Source organism: Prionailurus viverrinus, chromosome B4, assembly GCF_022837055.1.
Source record: "Prionailurus viverrinus isolate Anna chromosome B4, UM_Priviv_1.0, whole genome shotgun sequence".
Classification (NCBI taxonomy): Eukaryota; Metazoa; Chordata; class Mammalia; order Carnivora; family Felidae; genus Prionailurus; species Prionailurus viverrinus.
Window position 1 is genome coordinate 105727244 of NC_062567.1, and position 1787 is coordinate 105729030.

General features: G+C 35.9%; 1 pseudogene; it reads left to right on the forward strand.

Annotated features, from left to right (window-relative positions):
* Positions 1-203: 203 nt before the first annotated feature.
* LOC125171328 (protein cornichon homolog 1-like) lies at positions 204-582 on the forward strand (annotated as a pseudogene).
* Positions 583-1787: the final 1205 nt, after the last annotated feature.

Below are 1787 nucleotides of genomic sequence, written 5' to 3' on the forward strand. Positions count from 1 at the left end.
CCAGAGTCATCTCATTTTTCACACCTGAACTCGTTGCATACTTGAGTTGGTGCGCAGGCAATTTGGCAGGGCAGGATCAGAGGTGGTTTGGCAGTCATGGCTGTGGCCTGGGAGAAGTGAATGATTTAACCCAGAAGGCTGGGCACTGTCCTTCTGTGCTGCCACCAGCATTGCTCACTGCTCCTTCTCCAGGGCCATGCTACATGCTGGTGACACTGCTCACCACTGCTCTCATTTGCCAGCTTACACATTACAGTATTTGATGAGTTGAAGACTCATTATGAGAACAGCTTAGACCACTGTAATACCCTAAATGCTCTTGTTTTTCCAGAATACCTCATCCTTGCTTTCTTCTGTGTCAGCAGAATGGCTTATACTGGATCTTACCCCCTTCAGTATATTGTATTTGGAGGTATATGAATTGGCCAATCATGAGTAGACCAGGACTCTATGGTCCCAGAACCATCATGAATGCAGATATTCTAGCATACTGTCCCAAAGAAGGATGGTGAGAATTACCTTTTTATCTTCTACCCTTTTTACTACCTCAGCAGAATGATTCATGTTTTGGTGAACTCATAGAACAGCACACAGAAGAACTGGCTCAACCAATGGCTTGCAAAAAGCGTGTAAAGGAAGGGATTCTATCCAACAAGATCCTGTTTCCAAAAGCAGCCTTGGAGATTTGATCAGAGTTACCTTAAAGAATGATTCAGGTTTAAATGTTCCCACATTTTTGCTTATGGAAAGACTACTTTCCTATGTTATACTGGGACAAAGAATTTAAATGGAATTATTTATAAAGTAATAAGAAAATGATTACCTCTGGGGTTGACAGGTTTGAGCTTGCACTCCTTAGGGAACAATCATAATCCTCTGAATGATTGCATTCATTATTGGCTATCCTTAGTCCATTGGAAGTTTTTGTTTATAAGAACTTGTCAGGATCATTTTGATTTTATTGAAATGCCATCTAATTGTAAGTTAGCGGTAGACATGGGGTGATTCAAATACTGAAAATATGTAACTAACCTGTGGGAAACTTCATGGTTTTCTTCATCTATCATGTAGATGATTATATATGGATAACATTTACAAAAGTAAGAAAAGTGTGATTTTTTTCTATCTGATTTGAATATTATTCCTGTGTATGGCAGGAATGAGATTTCCCATATTTCTATCAGAGTTAATACTTGCTTTAATCCTTAAGCATAAGTGAATGTGACCTAAAAATATGTGATGAACTACTTAATAATGCATTTAAAGCCATTTTAAATGTGTTCATATATGCAAGACATTACCTACTAAGAAATTGATTATTATACTTAGCATTCTAATCTGATGGTAAAGATATTCTCAAGAATTCACAGGTACTTTAAATTTTCAAAACTGAATGAGAGAACATTGCATAAGCATCCTGCTGTTCCTTTAGTGCAATACAATAAAAGTATGAAATTAAAAAAAAAATGAGAGCAACATTGTTTTGCAGTGTTCTACACAACATATAGTGTTTTAAATTCTGAGTGAATACATTTTATAATATTCATAAAGTAGGTACCTGTCTACAGAAACTTACATCTTTGTGACCAGAAATAGTGGCTTGACATTCCAGTTTATACCTCACTTCCTAAGGTATATACAGATCAGTTCCAACAAAATTAAAGCTATTTCCAAACATTTTAATGTAGAACTTAATTTTAAAAATATTTTAAGTGTTTAGTTAAGTAATACCTCTTTCAAGATAAGTATCTACCCGGGAAATAACAAGTGTTACTAAGGATGTGGAG